Genomic DNA, 26,243 nt, shown 5'->3' on the forward strand with positions numbered 1-26,243 from the left:
CATGGAAAAGCTGAAAGAATAAAGAAAGGTTACCTGATATGGTGCAGTTTCTTTAGCTTACATTGGGCATCACAGTAACAATAAAGGCAGAGCGATCCACGTGGGAGTGGTTTGGAGAATTACTGCAATAGCAGACTGGAGCTGCCCTTGGGACTTTAATGTGGTGTTCTGCAAAGTAGCCACCAAATCTGAAATAGAAAAGAATCTTGAGTAGTAGTGTTCTTATCTACCTGCTGTTGTATTTGTGCTGGAAGGTGGAAGTTTGGTCCTGTTGAAGTAGTATTGGTAGAGTAGCTCAAAGTATTTGAAGGATAATAAATGCAGTTTCTATATAACAGTGGTCCCAGAACCATAGAACATTACAGCACAGAAACAGGCCCTTCGGCCCTTTTTGGCTTTGCCAAGCCATTTTTCTGCCTTGTCCCACTGACCTGCACCTGGTCCACATCCCTCCATACACCTCTCATCCATGTACCTGTACAAGTTTTTCTTAGATGTTAAAAGTGAGCCTGCATTTACCACTTCATCTGGCAGCTCATTCCACACTCCTACCACTCTCTGTGTGAAGAAGCCCCCCTCCCCATGTTCCCTTTAAACTTCCCCCTTCCCCCTTAACCCATGTCCTCTGTTTTTTTTTCTCCCCTAGCCTCAGTGGAAAAAGCCTGCTTGCATTCACTCTATCTATACCCATCATAATTTTATATACCTCTATCAAATCTCCCCTCATTCTTCTACACTCCAGGGAATAAAGTCCTAACCTATTCAACCTTTCTCTGTAACTCAGTTTCTCAAGTCTCGGCAACCTCCTTGTAAACCTTCTCTCCACTCTTTCAACCTTATTAATATCCTTCCTGCAATTAGGTGACCAAAACTGCACACAATACTCCAAATTCAGCCTCACCAATGGCTTATACAACCTCACCATACTATTCCAACTCTTATACTTGGTTCTTTGATTTATAAAGGCCAATGTACCAAAAGCTCTCTTTATGACCTTATCTACCTGTGACGCCACTTTTAGGGAATTATGTATCTGTATTCCCAGATCCCTCTGTTCTACTGCACTCCTTAGTGTCCTATCATTTACCTTGTATGTTCTACCTTGGTTTGTCCTTCCAAAGTGCAATACCTCACACTTGTCTGCATTAAACTCCATCTGCCATTTTTTAGCCCATTTTCCCAGCTGGTCCAAATCCCTCTGCAAGCTTTGAAAACCTTTCTCACTGTCCACTACACCTCCAATCTTTGTATCATCAGCAAATTTGCTGATCCAATTTACCACATTATCATCCAGATCATTGATATAGATGACAAATAACAATGGACCCAGCACTGATCCCTGTGGCACACCAGTAGTCACAGGCCTCCACTCAGAGTAGCAATCCTCCACTACCACTCTCTGGCTTCTTCCATTGAGCCAATGTCCAATCCAATTTACTACCTCTCCATGTATACCTAGCAACTGAATCTTCATAACTAACCTCCTATGCAGGACCTTGTCAAAGGCCTTACTGAAGTCCATGTAGACAACATCCACTGACCTCCCTTCATCCACTTTCCGGGTAGCCTCCTCGAAAAATTCTAATAGATTAGTTAAACATGACCTGCCACGCACAAAGCCATGTTGACTGTCCCTAATAAGTCCCTATCTATCCAAATACTTGTAGATCCTATCTCTTAATACTCCTTCCAATAATTTACCTACTACTGACATCAAACTTACCGGCCTTTAATTTCCCGGATTACTTTTAGAGCCTTTTTTTTTAAACAACAGAACAACATGAGCTATCCTCCAATCCTCCTGCACATCATCTGTAGATAATGACATTTTAAATATATCTGCCAGGGCCCCTGCAATTTCAACACTAGTCTCCTTCAAGGTCCGAGAGAGTACCCTGTCAGATCCTGGGGATTTAACTACTCTGATTTTCCTCAAAACCTCAACCCATTTAAGATCTCCCCCATTTCTTTTAGTTCCATACATAGCCGACCACTCTGATTTTCAAGAGGACCAATTTTATCCCTTACTATCCTTTTGCTCTTAATATACCTGTAGAAGCTCTTAGATTATACTTCAGCTTGACTGCCAAAGCAACCTCATGTCTTCTTTTAGCTTTCCTAATTTCTTTCTTAAGTTTTTTTTGCACTTTTTATACTCCTCAAGCACCTTATTTGCTCCATGTTGCCTATACATGTTGTACATCTCTCTCTTCTTTATCAGAGTTCCAATATCCTTCGAGAACCAAGGTTCCTTATTCTTATTCTCTTTGCCTTTAATCCTGATGGGAACATACAAACTCTGTACTCTCAAAATTTCTCCTTTGAAGGCCTTCCACTTACCAATCACATCCTTGCCAGAGAACAACCTGACACAATCCACACTTTTTAGATCCTTTCTCATTTCTTCAAATTTTGCCTTTTTCCAGTCTAGAACCTCAACCCAAGGACCAGATCTATCTTTATTCATGATCAAGTTGAAACTAATGGTGTTATGATCACTGGAACCAAAGTGTTCCCCTACACACACTTCCGTCACCTGTCCTAACTCATTTCATAATTGGAGATCTAATATTGCATCCTCTCTAGTCGGTACCTCTATATATTGATTTAGAAAACTTTCCTGAACACATTTTACAAGCTCTAACCCATCTAGACCTTTAACAGTATGGGAGTCCCAATCAAAATGTGGAAAATTAAAATCCCCTACTATCACAACTTTATGTTTCCTGCAGTTGTCTATCTCTCTGCAGATTTGCTTCTCCAATTCTCGTTGACTATTGGGTGGTCTATAATACAACCCCATTAATGTGGTCATACCTTTCCTGTTTCTCAGCTCCATCCATATGGCCTTGGTAGACAAGCCCTCTAATCTGTCCTGCCTAAGCCCTGCTGTAACATTTTCCCTGACTAGCAATGCCACACCCTCACAATTCATTTCTCTGCCACTGTCACATCTGAAACATCTAAACCCTGGAACACTAAGCTGCCAGTCCTGCCCCTCCTGTAGTCAAGTTTCACTAATGGCTATAATGTTGTAATGTGTCAATCCACACCCTCAGCTCATCAGCCTTCCCCACAATACTCCTCGCATTGAAATAGACATATCTCAGAAGGTTGTTACCATCACACACAAACCTTCTATTTGTGACTCTGCAGGAACTTTTAACATTTATTTTCATCCCTGCTTCACTATCTGCTCTGTCACTTAGGTTCCAATCCCCCTGCAAATCTAGTTTAAACCCTCCCCAATACCACTAGCAAACCTCCCTGCAAGGATATTGGTCCCCTTGTAGTTCAGGTGTAACCCGTCTCTCTTGTACAGGTCCCACCTGCTCCAGAAGAGGTCCCAATGCTCCTGAAATCTGAAACCCTGCCCCCTACACCAGTTCCTCAGCCACCAGTTCATCCTCCAGAGCAGGACTTACCCTCACTGGCATGTGGCACAGGTCACAATCCTGAGATTACTTCCCATGAGGTCCTGTTTTTTCACTTCCTACCAAGCTCTCTATACTCATTCTTCAGGACCACCTCACTCTTTCTTCCTACGTCATTGGTACCGATGTGTACCATGACATCTGGCTGATCACCCTCCCACTTCTGAATGCTGTGCACACGATCAGAGACATCCCTGACCCTGGCACCCAGGAGGCAACAAACCATCCGGGAGTCTCTGTCACGACCACAGAATCTCCTGGCTGTACCTCTAACAATCGAGTGCCCTATCACTACTGCTCTTTTCTTTTTCCACCCTCCCTTTTGTACTGCAGAATCATACTCTGCCAGAGATCTGGCTGCCGCAGCTTGTCCCAGGTAACGAGTGACAGTTTAGGATGGTATTCTGGTGCTATTCAATGGCCTACATTTTACTAAACAATGTCTCAAATGCTTTGAATCTGGACATTAAGTACTCACCATAGACCATCCTGATTCTGACTGGCTTTTATCGATGCTTCTTGTGTGGATGGACAAGTTTTTGAATGAATGAAGTCATCCCAGGACATCAGTGAGGGGTGGGTGCAGCTGCACATTAATGATGCCTTTGCATGGCAATGATATAGGGACTCTCTAATTTTTGGATTGGTATTGGCCGGCACTCTTGTGCTATGAGTGCTACCTGATCCTTATCGTCCCAAACCCTAATGTTCCCCATGTCTGGGCTGCATTCATTTTTGGAACCATTCAATCCTCAGACAACATCTTGAAACCTGACCTGATAATTGAAGAAAAGTGAGTAAAGAAGCAGATAAAACTGCTTTTGACTCTCTAATAAACTAATGTTCATCCTAGAGTTTCAAGTGAAAATGAAGTTTTGACTGAACTTAGATATTGAGCTATTCATCTCATTGTGTTCCAATTGTGAATCTTTGTCTATGATTTTATCAACTTTATTTTTTCCAAGAACTCATAATTTTAACAGATTTTCAAATAAACACAGAATTAAGGAAATTACTTTGATTGTAAATATGATGGCCTTTTAACAGGGGCTAGATCCAAATTGAATTGATGGTCTGATAAAGACCCTGCTCATTTTGCATCCATTTAGGTCAAAACTGTTTGCAATGATTGAGTTATTGCATGATTCTATCCATTTCATTTTTTGAAAAGGTCAGGCACAGAAGTCATTTGTAATTTGCATATTCAATTTTCCAATTGAGCCTCAGTACCACACATCCATATTAAAGGAATCAGATTCAATAAAATGTAGACTGCGAGCTTAACCAAAACTGCAAAGTGAGGTCATTACCATCCCAATTACTTTCACAAAACTTTTGCTGACATTTTCCCTACAAAAATTACACCTTTAAAATCTCAATGTTGGATTGGCCCAGCTTAATTAACCAAAGGGAATATATTATAATAATGACAATCTATGTTAATCAAGGTGGAATTAAAAGGTTTATTAATAAGGAAAGGGCTGCATAGAACCAATTTAAAAGATTATACTTTTACTATTTTGCTACTGCCTGCACTGATGAGAACACCATTTATTTCACTTTGATGGTCATCATGGGCACACATTGTGGTTTAAGTTACATTTTCCATGTGGTGAATGTATTCTTTTGATACATAATTCAATACAATTTTTAATATCAATTTAATTATCTCACCTTAATTTCTGAGATTCCTCTCATTTATTGTTTTCTAATAATAGATGTAAATTTTCAACAAATCTTAACATTGCACTTTAATATTTTAATGGAAGACACCAAAATTGTACACTTGAGAGCGCTGACTTACCCCATTCAGTGGCCTGTTACAAATTAGCCTTTCATTTTCTTAGGTGATACAACATACAACATCACAACACATTGCATGCCATTTGTTCTATGATGTTGTGTTAAACTTTTAACCTACTCCAAGATCAATCTAACTCTTCTCTCCTACATACTGTTTGATTTTTCTATCATCCATGTGCATATCTAGAAGTTTCTTAAATGTCCCTGAGAAACCTACCTGTACCACCAGCCCTGGCAGTTCATTCCACACACTTACCACTCTCTACTCTCTCTTATCCCCTCACTATACTTTCTTCCAATCACCTTAAAATTATGCCCTCTCACATGAGCCATTTCTGCCCAGGAAAAAAGTCTCTTGCTATCCACTCAATCAGTACCTGTTATGATCTTGTATATTCTAATATGTTGAAGATGACAAAGTTTTGGCAATTATTGGCTATTTTTCTGTTGCACTCTTGATCATTCAGCTTCATTTTGCTTGTAGATGGTTGGATATTGGTTAGATAAAGGTCTCCTTTGCTTATTTTTGTAATATTTGTTATGTCATTTAAAGATAACTTAATCATTTTGATATAGAGTATCGATTCCAAAATCTAGCCAGAGAAGTATGTTCCAGTTGTGGTTATGACACAAAATAATTTTTCATTTATTCTGTAAGAAGCATAACAAATATCTTTTCAAAAGCAACAAGCGTCTTGGTGTACTCAGGCTCTAGAAAAACATGCTTTTGAACCAACAAGAGGATGAATAATACCTGATTCCTCATTTAGCTTTGAATCTATGATAGTCAACCATAAGGAACCATCTAGATAATAATGACCAAAGCAAGTATCAAGGGAGATGAAACAGAAACATTAGTATTAAAGTGAAGGATGAAACAGAAATAGACCATCATTATTTCAGTAGAAGTACTAATAGATAAAGATAAATCGGTTGATGTATTACAATGAAATAGTAAAACTTAAAGCAAATGCACAGTTCTAAAAGGCAAGATCTCTATTTATGTAATTAATAACCTTGGTGAACAAAAACGATCAGAGATAATGTAAAACTCAAAATAATAAAAGTAACAAGAAAAATGCCAATGGCTTAATCAGCATTTCCCTAAAACTGTCCTAGTCAGGTAGTTTCTCTTTGGACTGGAAAACTGTATTTAAGAAGACAATGAAATATGAATTCAGAATCTATGCCAAAGAAATTTATCCTCAGTTACTAGCTATAAATATGCAATGTATTAATTTTTATTCATTTTTCTATTTTGATATAATCATAATACTATTTATTTCACTATATTATTTATTTTGCACCTACTAGTAGAGACGGCATTTTAACAAATACAAACCGATTATAAATAGTCAAAGCGGATCTATAAAGAATGTGCTGTGCCTAACAATCTAGTTGAATATTTTTAGAACACAATTACTCTGGTAGATGAGGATTATTCATGGATGATTTTATGTGATTCCATATAATTGGCAAGATTGGAAGGACGTCTGATGTGCACTCATCTTTTCTCTATTTACAAAAGTTAGATAAAGGAATAGATATCACCAACTCTGCTGATGACTCACTTAAAGTGAGCATAAATTGAATCAGGAAATTACAAAGACCATTGCAAGTATAACTGAGCAAACACAATAGTGAATGCTATTCAGCTAGGGGAGTGTGAAGTTATGCACACTCAAATATATCAGAGATTTTTTTAAATAGTGAAAAGCTATGAAGCAGCGGAGAACTTCAGGGATTTAAATACAGAAATCACTAAAAGTTAATGGTATGTTAGGCTTTATCTCCATTCTTTAATTGACAAAATCTTGAATCTACTATACTTCCACAGAGAGTCAGAAAGTGATTTGTCATTGTACTATTGTCAGATTTTTTAAAATTAAAAGCATTCCATCAGGCATAGATAACCACATCAAGAACTGTTTTTGCAAGAAACTGGAAAACAAATTTTTGGATAGATGTAATCTATGATCAACTCCAAAACCAAGCCAATAAATTATATTATGATTCTTAATTTTCCAATTTCCAAGTGTATTAGGGACAGAGGGGAAACATTTCCTTGTATCTATAATGGAATTCATATGTAATTTAGCCATTCTAAATATGACAGTGAGATGGATTTAATAACTCAGCATGTTGTATTCTGATAGGCATATACCTGAGCTGGATATTTTATCTTGGACACTACTCCAAGGAGTATTTTTGTTCTAATTGGCAATTAAGCGTATCATTATTTTAGGAACAATTAAAAACCGAGTGTAGATTTCTTCTCTATCTGGTGAGTCAATAAAATGCAAAATACGTGAACTACACAGTGGATTAAGAAGTATTTATTTAGAGACAAAAATGTTGGCATTTTCACTCGAACTGTAAAAAAACAAAGCTGTCTACAGCCTCAGGAAATGGGCAGGATGGAGAGAGCAAAAAGGAGATGGAAAGAGTAAATGTTCAATATAAGATGGAGACCTGGATTGTCGAGGTGACAGGAAAATGTATTGATGAATCTATTTTGATCATAGATGACCTCTTGTGGAGTTTATATAGAGGAAAATGTATAAGGCTAGTAAAGTGGAGATAAGAAAAGTGAAAAATATGTTGTGGCTATCTGACGCAAAACCACAGCGTAGAGTAAATGCTGGAAATGTTTGGCAGATCAGCTAACGTTTGTGGACAGGTAGAAAATAAGCTACTGTTCCTTGAGCTTTATTGGAAAATTGAAGGAGACCAATGACAAAGAAGTCTGAGTGGGAGTGGAATGGAGAATTAAAGTGATGAGTAACTGATAGCTCATGACAGACTGGGATGTCTGTGAACCATTCATTCAATCTGCCTATTGTTTCTCCAATGATATTCTTGCAGTACAAATGAAACACTGTCTCATGTTCAAGGACTGATTCCTGAACAGCGGTAAGGGGAAGAGGTAAAAGAGCAGATATTGCAGTTCTTGCAGTTATATAGGTAAGTGTTCAGGAATGATCGGTGGATTTGCTGTAAGATCGGGAGCAGTTAGTAGTGATGTAACTCCAGGTGTCCTGAAGAAGGCAGTTTATTGAATTTCTGTAGGTGATGGAAATGACAGAGGGTCATCTGTAGAATGTGAGGGGGGGATAAAAGAGGGAATCTGAGAATGACTGATGTGGAAAGTCTTATCATCAGAGGAGATGAGGAGTTTGTAGTGAGTCCTTACAGAAAACAGAGTGATAAGAAATGTGATGAAGATAACTGGAGTTTTATAGGCTTTGCCCATAAGAATAACTCTGAACTTCCAGTCATTTATCATTTTAAGACTCCATTTCATTTCCACTCTGACCTCTGTCTTTGATTTCCAATAATATTCCAACATAGCTCACACAATCTTACATAACACCACTTTGATTTTCATCTCAGCACATTGGAATCCTTAGAACATACACTCAGTGGCCACTTTATTTGGTACAGCTGCTGGATAATGCAAATATATAATCAGCATATCATGTGGCAGCAACTCAGTGCAAGAAGTATGCAGACATGGTCAAGAGGTTCAGTTGTTGTTCAGACCAAACATCAAAATGGGGAAGAAATGTAATCAAAGTGACTGTAACCATGGAATGATTGTTTGTGCCAGGCAGAGTGGTTTCAATTTCTCAGAAACTGCTAATCTCCTGGGATTTTCACACACAACAGTCTCTGGAGATTACAGAGAATGGTGCAAAAAAAAACACATACCGTGAGTGTCAGTTCTGTGGGCAAAAACACCTTGTTAATGAAAGAGGCCAGTGGAGAAAGGCCATACTTATTCAAACTGATGGGAAGTTGCCAGTAACTCAAATAACCACATGTTATAACAGATGCAGAGGGCAGTTCTGAATGCACATGTTGAACCTTGAAGTGGATGATCTACAGCAGCAGAAGACAATGAACATACACTTGATGGTTACTTTATTAGGTACAGGATGTATTGTAACTAATAAAGTAACCATTGAGAGTAATTAAACTGGCTGAGTTCAATAATTTTGGATAGTCAGCCTTCTTCATTTGTGTCCGAATGGTCCAGATGAAAACTCATTAATCAAATAAGTTACAGTTCTCATAGAATCTGCTTGACCTCCTAAGTATCTCCAGTACTTTTTGTTTTAACTTCTGATTTTCCACATCTCAATATTTTTTTCATTTTCAACTTCATCATTCTCATTTATTGTGTCCATATTCCATCTGTACATTATATAACATTTTTAGAGTAAGCAGATAATTTAGCTGTAATAAATATTGGTGAATCACTTAATACATCAAGTTTTTCTACACAACTTAGTTAACTGAGCCTGGCACCCTCTTGAATCTGTCTGCCATCCTCCGCGTAAATTATTTCATACTCAGCAGTGAAGAGTCTTAGTCATGAATCCATAGGCTCATCGCCAGCATCCTGGAGGTAAGGATATCTCCTGACATGACAGAAATGTTATCATCATAATCATCTTCAAGAAATAACGCAAACCTGAATGTGGTAACTACAAAGTGATTTCCCTGCAGGCTACTGGAGAGAAAGTCGTTGAAACAGTCATCCTCATTTTCCTGCTCCCAATAGCTGAGAGCAGCTCCTTGAACCATAGTGTGGATTCTGTTCACCTAGAGGCACAGTGGACCTGATGTTGGCCACAGAACAACCCCAAGAGTAATGAAGGGAACAATACTAAACATTATACATTTACCTTTTCCAAACTCAGACTTTACCAATCAGGAAGGGCAATCCTCAATGCCCACAGCAATTCATATTCACTTATGCTTTCATTATGAAAGAATGTGAATAGTTAGCATATCAAGAATAAATGATAATTAATGGGATCTGATTCAACCAACAACTATTCTTCAGATCTAGGGCAGCCTTTGTAGTGGAGCTGCAGTATGCACATATTTTTTTTAAAAAAGACCTCCAACCAATCATCCATTAGTTCACTGAAGCAAATCCATGAGAAAAAGGTTGACTACCAACTTGCCCCTACTGCACAACATTGTCATTCAACAATGGTAAAATGACTGGAAAATGGAGATCACTTCCAGTGTCTTAGGAGCTACCTTGGTGAAGGAAGATATTAATGATTAAATTGCCAGTCACTTAAATATACCTGTAAAGACTTTGGTTAAATGGAAAAAAAAGTGAGTTTTAAATTTAAGACTTCAGAACTGACACAGTGCTCTTCATCTGCTTAGCACAGATGACCTTCCATATTCTTTGGAAACCTGGACAATATACCACAGTTACCTCAAAACTCTGAAAGACAACACCAAATACATCGCCACAAAACCAATGGAAAGCATATCAATCAATGTCCTTTTTCAGATCAGCATCCCCAAAGCTGAGGTACTAGTCACGCTCAGTCAGTTCCATTATATTTGCAACCCCAGCCTCTTGGGTCAGATTTTACAAACCAGAGAAAGATTTCCTGCTCTACCCATGAGATGGTCTGTGGTTCCATACTGGCTCCATTAGAACCCACAAAACCAGAGTGGAAGCAAATCATCTTCAGTCCCAGACATTGACCTTATTGAGCCCCTGCAAATGGTAAACTCACTGATTAGGGTCTGTTTTGTAGATATAAAGACTTGAACGGGCTCTATCGGCAGCCATCTTAAAAAAATTTTAAAAACATAGGCCATTTTTAAAATCCTTTTCTTGGTCTCTTTTACTGGCTGACTGATCATGAGCTTTTGTCTCCTTTGTCAACTTCCATCCACAGAAACTGATTAAAGTGTTCCTCCATCTTCTTTCACATTTAGAGATTGGCCAGTTGGTTTGCTAATAAAACTGCCTGACTTTTCCCATGAATTAATTTATAGAAGATGTGCAATGCTGGATTCAAGTGAGTAGGTCATCTCAATGATAATAGGTATGGATGTTCAGAGGAAGCTCAAGACAAGATAACAAATTAACTATCCTTCCAATTCATCTTCAGTGGCTTCCTCATTAATGTCTAAACTTTTCTTCTCACTTGCTGCAGGGTAATTTTTAATGCCTGTGAATCCATTATAATTTGAAGCACATTTTATGGTACATAAATCGTATTCTTTCTTTGGTAGAAGTGTTTAATACAATATAAATTGAACAAAAAGATTTAGAAAGGGAAAATATCCAGAGGATTAAAATTCAGGTAACTCCAGATTTACATAATTTCAAGAATACCTGTAGATATTATCAGCAAAATACATGTACAAAGTAAACATATACATGTCCAATATTTTCATATAAACACAATGTACTATCTGCAAGATGAGTGTAGAAACAATTGAATGAGAGACTAAATCCCTAAAATGAAATTCCAAAGTTCAGCATTCACAGATAGCAAATATCCAGATGTTACTGGTTTGCTTCTTGAGTGTAAGTCCCATTACAGAATAATTTGCAGCAAGGACAAATTGAGAGATTTTGTAGAGTGGAAAAGAAGAGGGACCAGAACTTTGGAACAAATATGAAGTAGTAAATTCTGGAGATATTCTGAAAATTCACTTCTGCAGATCTGATGAAGGGTCTTAGCCCAAAATGTCAACTGTTTACTCTTTTCCATAGATGCTGCCTGGCCTGCTGAGCTCCTCCAGCGTTTTCTGTGTGTTTTTTGTCATTTAAGGGGATAAACTAGAGTTAACATTTCTTCATCAGAACTTTCTCAAACTTTGGAAGTGTTTTTCTGTTTATGGGCAAGCAAGGGAAGAATGTGAAAGAAAATTGACATTGGTCCCCACAATGTGGCTACAGATAAAATGCAAAAATATTCTGACTGATACAGTAAAGAGTTTCTTCATATAATTCCTAACTAGCTTTATATGATCTTTTCAACTATCTACATAATCAAGTAGGTTGAAAATGATACACCCAACACTAATGCAGCCCAATAACAATAAAATGTACTTTAATAACCGTATGAATATTTAAATTGCTCCAGATGCCAACTAGAAAGCCAAACCCCACAAATGGACGACACATTTTCAGCTCGTAATGAGCATGTATCCCAAACACGTACTTTAAATCTAAAGATTAAGCTTTGTGCCGTGGAATTTTGAGGCCACTGCATCCTTCCAGCTTTTGCTGAATTAATTTCCAATTCCATTGGGGTGATGGAAGATCTTATGCTTAGGTGCATACATAATATTTTGGTGTGCATTGTAAGTTGGCACATAAATTAATGGAAAATTGACAAAATAAATGACTGCTGTTGATAGTTTGCCAGGTCCTATAGTCACTTCGAGGAGAATGTTTTAGGTGACTTTAATTCTTTCTGAATTTTAATACAATTCATCTTTTCAAAAGCTAATTTCAATCACTTTGTGTTAATAGATTGAATGTCAAGTATACTAAATGTTGGCATTGCAGTTAATAACATGCTGAGCCACAGTGCATTACTGTTTGCAATACAAAGTTCACATTTTAATAAACATCGGTGCTATCATTCTTCAACTCTTTATGTGGGAGCATATTCATTGCAGCACAGCAGTATAACTGGTGCTCTTGACTTCAGCACTGTGCAGTTCTTGCAGAGTCACATAGGAGAGCTTGCACCTTCATTAGAACAACTATGCCTCTATTATTCTTTCCTTCCCATTTGTCTCAGCTTCTCAACTGCTTCACATATCGATGGTGTTTGTTTCAGGTTAGTCCATGCCGCTCATTATCTTTTCTTACTGTGGAATTTTCAACAGGTTCTAAGCCTGAGTGATTTGTGCAAATCCAATTAGTTTTTGTTTAGAGCTAGTTAGAGCTGTGTCAAGCATATTATAAGGTTTTGCACCACAACCAAAGCAATTTTATGATCACGTATAAGTAATTTTTCATATTTTCTTAAATATGTTAAGGAGGCCATTAAGTCTAGTTTTCTGAGCATTTCCATCAATATCATTCCTCTGTTTTATGTTTATTTTAATGATACAGCGAAGTCCTCTATTCCAATGAGCCCGTGCCACCTAATTACACCCAAATGATCAATTAACCTAACAATCCAGACATCTTTGGAACGTGGGGAGGAAACTTGAACACCCTGAGGAAACCCATGCAGTCACAGGTAGAACATACAAACTCCTTACAGACTGTCAGTGATCTGGGGTTCAGTTCTGCTGGTATGTAATAGCATTGGGTGAACAGCTACATTACCATGCTGCCCCAATTTACTTCCTTCTAACTTATTCTCTTACACATACCCACTGGCAATGCCTGATTAACCTGCTGAACAACCAATCTTTGGGATGTAGGAGGAAACTAAGGCAAACTGCAAGTGTTCTCAGGAAGAATGTGCAAATTTAACAGCACTGGAGATCAGAATCAAATACCGGTCCCTGGAGCAATAGAAAGCATCACCAACTGCTGTGCCATTGATGCCGCCTAGTAAAAGAGGATTAAATTGATAATTATTGCATGATGTGCTCAGTAAACTTTAAATCAGTATATTCTGAAAAAACAACCTCTTCAAAAAGCAAGTATTTTATTAAAATCTACATTAATAGGTTCAGTAAATGTAGTTTTACAGCCAAACTGATTTGCCCATTTTATGAAAATGCTGAGCATTATGTTTAACCCTCACCAAATTATTCAATTTCATTTTGTTATTTGAACCAACTAATTCTGTACTGTGTGCAGTAATCACCAATTAGCTCAGATAATCAAATTCATTCTTGTTTAATTATTAAATGATTTATTATAAACTTATAGTTTAAAAAATAATATTTTAATCACAAAACTACATCTCAACTACCCAAGGAGAAAATTTAATAAAGGAGGAATTATCAAAAAACTTTAATAAAATTTACATATCATTGACTCTACAACATTCTGTCATTAGCATAAATTTAACATACCACCACCAAGAACTATGTTGTCAACTGCAGAAAAAGTGCTGTAGAGTTAAAACATTACTTTATATTCTATAAATATACTCTATATATTTCTGGGTGTCTGTGAGAGAATTTGACTCAAGACCATTTAATTTGCTGCCTTTTTTGGCACAAATATTCAAGTGATATTAACAGTGCTGCAACATGTAAAATTTATCTGTATTAATGATCTGAAAACCAAACATCCTTATTGACTCATAGAACAACTATCCAATCTCATATGTTGATGAAAAGGAGCTGGACAGATTGGCAAAGAATAATACCAGTTATTCTTTGTTTGAAAAGGCCATAGGTCTTCTGACAAGAAGTTGCTGGGGAAATTCCTGAATGATATAATTGTATTCCCTGACATTAATGCTTCTGGGAAGCCAGCAGTCCATGCTTGTCTTTCCTTCACCCTCCTGATGAAAGGTTGAATCTTTTATTCCTTTTCATAGATGCTGCCTGACGTACTGAGTTCCTCCAGCATTTTGCAAGTGTAAGTTAAAAACAGCATTGGGTAAACCTCTTTCTCCTAAAACCAAGTTATTTAAATAGCTAGCCCTGAGTTCCACTGTTCGTCCTCCACAAGTTTTGTGATCTGTCATTACCCCAAGATCATCCCCACATGTGTATCTGTATTAGTTTGTCTCGAGGGGTCAATATCATTAATACTCTCAGCCTCCAAGCCTTGCTTGCTGTTAAGTTAGGTGAGGTCGACAAACCTCCATTCTCACAGAAAATCAAATCTTCTTACCTTTCTTTGCCTCGTTGGAGAAGGCAGAACATAAATGGGCATTTGCCTGAACTGCAGACATCCCAGAAGCAACAATGTTGGGGAATCTATTTATATCTTTCAGGACTTTTCCCAGCAACTACTTGTGAGAAGACCTATGGCCTTTTTGGACAAAGGATAACAGCTATTATTCTATGCCAATCTGTCCAGCTCTCTTTGATCTCCCTAGGAGTACTCTTTCATTTCCTCCTATCTTTATAGTCTCCCATTCATTCAGTAGTAATACTTATGCCAGCTAGAATTATATTACTTGCATAGTGGTATGTTCCTTTAAGAGGTCCCTTCTGCAATCTTACCCACCTCAGTAAATGCCTACGGCTGTAAGCACTAGCAATAGGTCAACAGAGGACAGTATTTTGACCCTGATATGGGAATAGCACTTTGCAGAATAAAATCCTGCATCATGGCTTTACATTCAGAAAAGTAAGGGCAATGTGAAACTGACGGTAATAAGTGTAGTAACATAATAACTAGAGTCCGTGTTTTCAGTCCTGTTGAAATTAGAATTGTCACATGGAAGCTCTGGTTACAGCACGGGGCTTGGGTGTAGCACACAGGAATGATTCACATTTATAGCAAAAGAAAGGTCAGGGCTGAAAAAACATTTGGTGTACTGGAGTTTGTGCTTTTACTATAGAATTCCCAAACTGGCCTTCTCTTTATCTCAACTATCTTAATGAATATGTAATGACTGAAGAATCTGGACAGCTTCCTCCCAATATTTTACACAATTTGAACAAAAACAATTTCACCAATTTTTTTTTATATATTTAGATTATTTTAATGTTTTACTTCTAAATTCTTTGGTTCTTACTTATAGGAACAACTTATTGTGTCACTATTAATAATATTGAATGATAAATTTTTACAGGATCCCTCAAAGCTATTCCAACTCTTTGAAAGAGTTATTGCCCAATTCCAATTGCCCTGACTTTTATCCATCTAATTCCCTTCTAAAATATAACATGGTTTTCACCATTGTTTATATTGGTGACAATGTTAAAAAAAATCATCTTATTTCAATATTCAGTCATCTTGGATTATATTGAAAGATTTGTTAAATCATGTACCCTTATTTACCCTACCTAGACACTTTTTATATTTAATTTCATCAATGAAGGTCCTCCCTTTTCTTTCACTGCCTTCCTTTACATTGGCGCTTGGGTGCACCAAGGAAATCTATATAAATTCACAGCCTGCAAGGACAAAGGCAATGTATGCTCTTGTTTCCTAGCAACCCGCTCTACTAACCTGCTTTTGTCCTAATCTCTTGAGAATGGTTTATGTGCTTTAAGCAGTGTTTTCATCATGTGAATGGAAGAGAATGGGATTCTTGGGTAAATACTTATGTCTGGAGTGGCCTACTAAAACGTTTCTTCTGTTCAGAGATCTTTTCGCAATGCCTGCTCTAAGAGGCATTATGGCATAAAAGGCATTATGTTCCTTTGGGTCTCAAAACATTTTATTGTCTTTCTTTCACTACTTTTGGTTATGTTGTGGTAGTAAATTATCTGCTTAAATAATGTGCACACAGGATAAATGAGATCTAATGTAACTGGGGGGACTGGATAGGATAAATGTCAGTTACATAACCTCTTACTGATTCTACAGCCACTCTGTTTTATCAAGAAAGTGTACACTCAAGAACATGCTGTTACCTGATCTTGTACCATTTCATCTGCAGCTTGGGTTATTCAAGGCCATTTGATTACAATCAGCTTGTACAGTCAATTCCAGTTAATTGGGCCATTGGTTAACTGGGGCAGCCAGTTATTTGGGACACCTCTTAAAAAAACAAAAACAAATCAAGAAAATTGCCAGAGTTCCCTGTGATTTTTTTTCTTGGGACACTATGGCACTTAATTGGGGGCAGGGACTTACTGAACAAGTTCCAACTAAAGTCAGTTGCACGCACTTGTGTGGGTGTTCGACACTACACCGAGCTTAGAGCAAACAGTTTTTAAATAGTGTCAGTTGTGTGTGTCTCTTTTTAAAAAAAACACTGATTTTTGTCACTGATAGTTCGCAAAAAATAAGCAGTAAGGCAATCCCAAACTGTTTTGCTCATTGTGCATCCAAGCATTCAGGCATGGAGATGCCAGAAACAGCAGGGAGTGAAAATAAAACAATTTTACTGCTTTAGCAAGTTCAAAAACTATGAAAAATTTGAAAAAAACTTCAATTATTTTAAATGTTACAATGAAAATGAAGATTTGGAGGATCCGATTGTGGAAAGCATTGTATGAAAACAGTCCATTATCTGCACTAGGCGTTTGCACTGATTTTGATTATTACGCACACTGGATGAATTACCGTAATCTATTGATAACTATCAGGAACTAATATAGTTTTATAGTATTGTATTACAATTGGTAGTGCTCTAATCTATTCTATATTTAATTTAAATGCATAATTTGTTACTTAGTTTCTCTTTTTATGTATTTTTTAACCATTTCCATGAAACTTAGGCTAACTTGGGCCAAAATGTACTGGTCCCAATGTGTCCTAATTAACTGAAATCCACTATATTAAAGACCTTGTGAATGCAAGGTCCAACACATAATTTCGATGCAAGAAATAAATGTTTCATGACAATCTTAATATATTAAAAACATCAAGTGTACAGATGGAGTTTTCCAGGATATTTTGGTATTAAAATAGAGAATGTTAAGAACAAATGGATGAATTGTTGATTTTGGAAAGGTGCTATTCGCTGGAGTATTCACATCTAACACTTCATTGTGTGTGTGTGTGTGTGTGTGTGTGTGTGTGTGTGTGTGTGTGTGTGTGTGTGTGTGTGTGTGTGTGTGTGTGTGTGTGTGTGTGTGTGTGTGTGTGTGTGTGTGTGTGTGTGTGTGTGTGTGTGTGTGTGTGTGTGTGTTCTATGAGATCTGTTGAATCCCAGTCTACTAGATAGAAACATAGAAAGAGAAAACCTACAGCACAATACAGGCTCTTCAGCCCACAAAGCTGTGCCAAACATGTCCTTACCTGAGAAATTACCGAGGGTTATCCAGAGCCCTCTATTTTTCTAAGCTCCACATACCTATCCAGGAGTCTCTTAAAAGACCCTATTGTATCCACCTCCACCTCCGTCACTGGCAAACCCATTCCATGCACTCACCACTCTCTGCATAAAAAAACTTACCCCTGACACCTCCTTTGTATCCACTTCCAAGCACCTTAAAACTGTGTCCTCTCATGCTAGCCATTTCTGCCCTAGGAAAAAGCCTCTGACTATCCACATGATCAATGCCTCTTGTCATCTTATACATCTCTGTCAGGTCACATCTCATCCTCCTTCGCTCAAAGGAAAAAAGGCCAAGTTCACTCAACCTATTCTCATAAGGCATGCTCCCCAGTCCAGGCAACATCCTTGTAAACACGAGGAAATCTGCAGATGTTGGAAATTCAATCAACACACACAAAATGCTGGTGGAACACAGCAGGCCAGGCAGCATCTATAGGAAGAAGCACTGTCGACATTTTGGGCCGAGAACCTTCGTCAGGACTAACTGAAAGGAAAGATAGTAAGAGATTCACTATCTTTCCTTTCAGTTAGTTCTGACGAAGGGTCTTGGCCCAAAACGTCGACATTGCTTCTTCCTATAGATGCTGCCTGGCCTGCTGCATTCCACCAGCATTTTGTGTGTGTTGCCTGAATATCCTTGTAAATCTCTTCTGCACCCTTTCTATGGTTTTCACATCCTTCCTGTACTGAGTGACCAGAACTGAGCACAGTACTCCAAGCAGGGTTTGACCAGGGTCCTATATAACTGCAACATTACCTCTCAGCTCTTAAACTCAATCCCACGATTGATGAAGGCCAATACACCGTATGCTTTCCTAACCACAGAGTCAATCTGTGCAGCTGCCTTGAGTGTCCTAAAGACTTGAACCCCAAGATCCCTTTGATCCTCCACACTGCCCAAGAGTCTTACCATTAATGCTATATTCTGTCATCATATGCCAAAATGAACCACCTCACACTTAGCTACGTTAAACTCCATTTGTCTCTTCTCAGCCCATTTTTGCATCCTATCAATGGCTTGCTGTAACCTCTGACAGTCCTCCACACTATCCACAACACCTCCAACTTTTGTGTTATCAGCAAATTTATTAACCCATCCCTCCACTTCTTCATCCAGGTGATTTATAGAAATCATGAAGTGTAGGGGTCCCAGAACAGATCCCTGAGGCACACCACTGGTCACCAACCTCCATGCAGAATATGACAAGTCTACAACCACTCTTTGCCTTCCGTGGGAAAGCCAGTTCTGGATCCACAAAGCAATTTCCCCTGTGATCCCATGCCTCCTTACTTTCTCAATAAGCCTTGCATGGGAAATCTTGTCAAATGCCTTGCTGAAGTCCATATACACTACACCTACTGCTCTACCATCATTAATGTGTTTAGTCACATCCTCAAAAAATTCAGTCAGGCTCATAAGGCATGACCTGCCTTTCACAAAGCCATGCTGACTATTCCTAATCATATTATGTCTCTCCAAATGTTCTTAAATCCTGCCTCTCAGGATCTTCTCCATCAAGTTACCAACCACTGAAGTAAGACTCACTGGTCTATAATTTCTGGGCTATCTCTACTCCCTTTCTTGAATAAGGGAACAACAACTGCAACCCTCCAATCCTCCGGAACCTCTCCCATCCCCATTCATGATGAAAAGATCATCACTGGAGGCTCAGCAATTTCCTCCCTCGCCTCCCACAGTAGCCTGGGGCACATCTCATCCGGTCCTGCTGATCTCCAAACTTATCTATCAACCATGGCAAAACAAATAATTTGTTGCAACAGAAGGAACTACAGATGCTGGAACATGGAGCAAAAAAATTGAACTGCTGGAAGAAATCAGCGGGTAAAACAGCATCTGTAAGGACCAAAGGACAGTCAGTGTTTCAGTTTAAGACTAACTTGAGGTTAGTGGGTGGGAATGTTCGGCTCCCTTAGAAACTTAGCTTTAAATTTCTGTGCAAGTATAGTGACAGGGGTTCTACATGTAGAAGAGCACCACAATTAGGAGGAGAAATCAAGTGAATGGAGCTGAGAATGCTGCAACCTCCATAGAAGTATGCAAGGACTTTGGAATTATATTTGATATTACAGTATATTTGAGTAAGCATTCGGCACGGACTAGAAGGGCCAAGATGGCCTGTTTCCGTGCTGTAATTGTTATATGGTTATATATATGATTAAGACTATACATTGGAACCCAAAACTCTGAACAACACTTTGCCTCTCCAGATGCTGCTTGACCCATTGAATTCCTTCAGCAGTTTGTTTCTTTGCTGCAAATATTTTATGGTTTTGAGTTTTTCCCTGGTGGATAAATTTCTAATGTATCTCATTTGGTGTCTTATTAGAATTTCTTTGTGATGAATATGTGTAACTTTCGCTTCAGCTAACGGCTTAATATAGGGGGTGATAGCCCCTGGACTGGCCAAACTTAAGAAATCTCATTTGGGTGGAAGCTGTGTCATGTGTCCCCTGTTACAAGTCAGTACCCCGAAATAACAAACAGTACACAATATGCGACTAAATGATTAAGATTTATAATTCTTACTTTGACTATATGGTTAGTAAAGAAAATGGGGGGAAAAAAGTGCCCAATGTTATGAAACGGTCCATTGCGCAATGTTGGAACTCACTGATAAGCCGATCATCCACCATCGACCTCCTCCGATCATCGCTGCCCTTTGGACCCTCGATCCAATTCCACCCCATCCAGCGGTCTACCCACTCTCTCCATTTGCGTCTTCTCTCCTCATCTCTCCCCGGCAAAACACCGCAAAAATCTCTCTTCCAGACTCACAAGAAAGAACAACAGCATTCCAAACTGCATTATCTCTAGTCATAAACCAAATGTTGCTGCTACAGAGAAACCATTACATTATCAGTGAAACCTCACAGCATGTTACACAGCAGTGAAATCTTACAGCATGTTATATATGTTTTATCAGAATGTAAGAAAGAAGAGCAATATTAAAGTCTTTAACTTTATAAATTACTTGCAAAGCATGATTTATAAAGCATGATTTCACTTACCTAATTTTAAGTGATTCTTTACTTTCTAATCACCTTTAGTTGATAAAAACTGAATACTGCAGCATTTCATTCTAATTTATCGTTTTCCATCTTTAGATTCTGGTTTATTCTCATATCATGTTAACATCCTCATCTGTGACTTCTTACCTTCAGTCTTGACTGCTGTTTTCCATTCTCCTTAAACCCAAAACTCTGCAATCTATGCCCTAACTGCACGCAGTACTGTTCAACCAACATCCTTATGCCCATTCACCTGCATTGGACCTGGTTAACTAATGCCACAATTTCAATATATTAACCTCTTTTCAAATGTTTTGAACTCAATATAGTATTTGTTAATGTCAATCTCTTGAACATTTGGAATTTTAATTGGTTCATTCAATGTCTTCTGCTCTCAGCACAAACTCTAGAATTCTTTCCCTAAACCTCTTTGAATTTCATATTTTTTCTATTTTTAATATTATCCTTTCTATTTGTCTCTTTGAATTTATTGCACTATCGTGTGCTTTAATAAAGTTTGTTTGAATAATACTTAGGTTTGGACAATAACAAACTGATCTATAAATAAGTTTATGTTATTATATCATTGTTTGATGATTGTATTCTGTGCACTTAAGTGTCAACTGAATTAAAACAAAAATGTAAAGCAGGTATTTCTTTCTGCACTATAAATAATAGAATGCTGGCTATGCTTTAAATCTAAACTACCACAATGCATTTTTGATGTAAATAATTGTCTTAGATCTTATATATTAAAGGAGATCTGCTTGGACCTGCCTTTGAATCTGCACTGAATATTGAGACTTCTGAGCAAGCAGAAATCCAGATCACCCTCTGAATTGATTGCCTTTCGCTGGACAACTGCTCCTTGTCACTGGAGTCCTTGTGGATTTTGGTAAAAGAGTGCAAACCTCTGCAGGGTTCCCAGTGTTAAGCTGTGAAATCTGCTGCTTGAAGTTGGACAGGTTAGGCTGCCATAGGCCAGGCAACCATTCATTTAATTGGCAAGAAATGGCTGCAGGAATTTCCTTTTTCATTAATGATGGTAATTTATTTAAATGTATAGAATTAGTTTCTGGTGTTTTAAGTGTTATAATTATTTAGATTTTAAACCTAGAATTATAGCATTTTTATTCTTTTATAGTTTAATATTACACTATTAATTTTATAATAGTGTGTGTGTGAATGTATGGGACATTTACAGTATTCATTGTCTGACAACATCAACAGCGAATAACCTGGAGCCATGGCTTAAAATTGTCTCAAAGTAGATCTACTCGGGGAGCACTCCAGTTTTAATCAGAATGGCCCTGCTCTTGTTCTTGACTATCAGATGGGAATAGACTTTATGGAAGAAAATTGTACCAGTGGATCTGCTCAAAGTAAAAGTGGACTTTGAGAACAGACAGGCATTGGGCTCAGGCAAGTCGCTTCTTAGTGGACAATCTGGGCTGGTGTTTTCAGCTCCAATCCATTGGACTTTAGTTTTAAGAAAACAAAAACCAAAAAAAGAAAGTCACCTCCAAAAAAAGTGGTAAAACCTTGTATTCTCTTTCAAAAAAGCAAAGATTGAAGTAAGCCAGTTTGTATAAACTAATAGCACTTGCCATAGATCTTTCCTGAACCTGGGTTAGTATTGTGTCAGCTTTTATAAATTTCTCAGATATCACATATGAAAAGTTACAGTTTGTTATACAACAAGAAATATTTTTTTGTCCAGAGAATAAAGTATTCAATGTTCCAAAATCCAACATTCTGGTTTGCTACGACACACTAGTTACAGATGTTCACTGACCAGAGACTATCTCAGCGTCCTAAAGCTTCCAGAACATTATTTGATGTATCAAACTGGTGGTCTGGTAGTCAGGATCATTTCTGGATGATAAAGGAAGAAATAAATTAACCATGGTTTCTGCTCCTGATATATATGTAGCAGTTTCTAAGGGAAGTATAATTCTAATGTTAGGATGATTGTAACTTATAAGCTTGGGAGAAATCTGGAAGGTAAATGGGCAAGTCTCAATTCAATTGTAACAATTAAAGGTGAAATGTTTAAGGAGAACATGAGGAACAACTTCTTCACTTAGAGAGTGGTGAGAGTGTGGAATGACCTGCCAGCGGAAGTGATGGATGTAGGTTCGAGTTCAACCTTAAAGGGAAATTTAAGTAGAAATGAGGAAGGGAGAGGTATGGCGGGCTGTGGTCCTGGTGCATGTTGATAGGATTAATAGTTTGTCATGGACTAAGTAGGCTGAAAGATCTGTTTCTGTGCTGTAGTACTATGACACCAACTAAGATCGCTTCTAGGTTTTGTGTCTCCAAATGGTTAGTCGTAATGGGAGTACTCTCATATGAAGGACGCTCAGCTTTGCTTAAACTGATGTGCACAAGACGGATTTGAAATAGCTCAGAATAGAACATAAAGCAAAGGAAGCAGACTGATACCATGGTCTGCTCCATGCAGCCAGAAGCACAAAGGAAGTACAGTTGTTCCTTCTATTTCTGGAGAAAGAAATGGTTTCTCCAGAAACGGGAGAAGAAACTTCCACCATGACTTTATCAGGATGGGGTGGTTGGAGAAGCTAAGATGATATGGAGCGACAACATAGTATTCAAGTCTTGCATAAGCTAAATTAGCACCACACCTGCTAAGGAGTTTATGCTTACAGAGAAATGAAACCAGAATCAGTAGTCATGCTAACACCACTCAGCCAGTAAATATATAAAATAAAACACGAGGTCTCAACAGTTGTCATGTTTGACTAGTTGGGAGTGTTTAAGCCTGTAGAATGTGAATGTCATGCTGACAGATGTGTAAGAGCATAGAGCTGAGATAATTTGTGAATGTTACTGCTCAGTTACAGGTCGATGTATTATTGGAGATGAGCTATTGTACACTGAATTGTATTAGGGTCCTCTGCTACATCTGGTCTATGATAACATTTGAAAGTGCATTCATTGACCTTTATTATTCATAGAAGGTCATTGAAATTCCACCCAAGGCATCCAGATCCTTCCTCACAGCATTGGCTGCCACAGATATTGTCAGGTTTGCACAGGTAGGCACCTCCCAGTCCCCATGCAGCTAACAGGAATCACCTGCCACACGTTTCCAACTCAGCATCTGCAGCCTATTTAAACCCACCTCCCATCCATAGTCCTTGTTCACTCATTGAACCAGCCAACCTCAACCAGTTACTCCTAGCTTTCAGTTACCTCGTTGCCTGTGGCATTTAGTATCTGTTCTCTCTCATTTTCTGTCCCCTCATGGCTTGTTATTTTTGCAATATCTATTATTAAATTTATTGTTCATTGTTGAATCCTCTCCACTGTTCTGCTTTTGGGTCAAGCCTCCCCTACATTCCCTTACAAATATCTCATTTTTAAAGTAGAGATAACCAGATTCTTGATTAAGCTAGGGGGTGAAAGGTAATGGATTGTGCATATGAAGTTACAATTACAGTAGATTAGTCAATATCTTATTAAATAGATGAAAAGGCTTAATGATGAGATGAGGAGCCTACCATTAAACATAATACATATGTTTATATGTCTGTTCATAGGAGGTCCTCAGTCATCTTCAAGCTGTGGTCAGCTGAATAAAATGTTGAAATCTGAAGCTATATTTGAAAAGTAGTGTTACGCTCTTACTGTGTCAGCAATAGATTAGATTAGATTCTACTTTATTGTCATTGTGCTGAGTACAGATACAAAGACAAATGAAATGCAGTTAGCATCTAACCAGAAAAGCAAAGAATAGTGTTATTTACAAAATAACTGTGAATAAAAAGTAAGTGCTACAGCACACTATATAAAAGTAATATGGGTGTAATACTGCTTAGCGTTTTGATGTGAGGTTAAGCAGTGTTGTCTCTCAAAAGGGAACAGAATGGAACAGTTCAGTGGAATGTGATCTTTAATAGAAGGCTGGTTTGGTAACTTAAATGGAGAGTACAGCCATCTCCAGGTGCTTCAAGCATGGCCCTCGATTGGATGTTTGTGGGTTGTGATTGGGATATTCTATACAATAGATACCAATTTATCTCTCATCTTACAAAGAATGAAAGGGTGGACATGTAAATCCCAGGACTTCACCTGGGTGGTCTGCAGAAATAATGATATTATTCTGTCAAAAGCAAAGATGATGATGATAAAGAAAATAGATGCAGAGGTAATTCCTCTTTTTACATTGACCCCACCCAGAACCATTCTTAAACAGTTCCTGACATATTTCTTCATTCTGTAGTTGGTAGTATACACCTCACAAGTGCAGATAAAGGCTGCTTTCAACTGAGTGTCCCAGGAAATCCAAACCTCAAAACCTGTAGGCCAAACACATCTCAGCAACTAACAGAGTGATCTGAGCCGGACAGAATTCACCATGCAAAGCATCATGTTGGAAAAATTGTAACGTACCAAAGATATACGGTACAAAAGGGTGTTTGACAAGCTGTTAAATTCTGATTTAGAGGAGTTTATTTTCATATACATCAGGTTGCAGTGAGAATCCTTGCTCGTGCGAACTTACATTGTAAGCGGTGTGCATGGTAGTCAGAAATACAATGATAAACGCAGTGATGAGTGAAAAATAAGCAATTAAGTGGTGCAAAATAAACCAGTGCAAACTGAAATAGTGCAAAAAGAAATACCAAAGTGACATATCAGAAGAAATAGATTAAGTGTTGAGAATGTGGTAGCATTGCCAGAAAGAGGATTTGAAAGAGGTGATTGGTTCTTTTCTTGACTTTGGTTGTCTGGGCTTTTAGTTTTCTGTATCTTCTCCTATATGGTAGAAGAGGGAATGGTTAGGGTGGCAGGCATCCTTAATGATACTGTTAGCTGTCCTTATGCAGCGCACCATGAAGGTGAACTGAATAGACGAATGTGATGAACACTTTAATTTATAATGCCAGAAATCACATGAAATCAATTGGCCCTAAGCCTGTGGGCAGTAGAACACAATAGTGCTGATTACTGTCCACAAGCTCGTGTGGTATGAACTCACATTTCCTGATGTCACTTGTAATTAGTGTTACTTCATGGGAATCTCTGGAAATGGTGATGAGTGTGCAATAAACTGCAGATGATGAAAATCTGAAGTAAAAAGAGAAACCTATGGGAAAACATATCATGCGGCATGTGTGAAGAGAGAAACTAAGTCAAATATTCTGAGGAGAGGTCATTGACCTGATAGCTTTTCCCCCACACAGATGCTGTCTGATGCTAAGTATTCCTAGTATCTCCTGCCTTTATAACAGCCAGCCATTTCAAAGAAATAATCACAGTCAGCAAACCACAAACAGACAAAATCAGT

This window comes from Hemitrygon akajei, chromosome 2, assembly GCF_048418815.1.
Source record: "Hemitrygon akajei chromosome 2, sHemAka1.3, whole genome shotgun sequence".
Taxonomy (NCBI): domain Eukaryota; kingdom Metazoa; phylum Chordata; class Chondrichthyes; order Myliobatiformes; family Dasyatidae; genus Hemitrygon; species Hemitrygon akajei.